Genomic DNA, 229 nt, shown 5'->3' on the forward strand with positions numbered 1-229 from the left:
TTCAACAGCCACACCACATTGCTACCTTGCCATAAACAGGCTCTTGCTTAATTATTGTTAAACTAAGAAAATTTAATGATTTTAGGACCCTTGAAAGAAAATGTTGTATTAGGTAGTTGTGGTAGGTGCAGGGATAATGAAAACAATTAGCCAGCCATCTTTCTTGTTTTCTTGATTGATTATTGCCCACTAACATTTTGAGGTTGCTTTTTATTGTGGGGGCGGGGGG

The sequence above is a fragment of the Theobroma cacao genome, chromosome 3 (genome assembly GCF_000208745.1).
Source record: "Theobroma cacao cultivar B97-61/B2 chromosome 3, Criollo_cocoa_genome_V2, whole genome shotgun sequence".
Classification (NCBI taxonomy): Eukaryota; Viridiplantae; Streptophyta; class Magnoliopsida; order Malvales; family Malvaceae; genus Theobroma; species Theobroma cacao.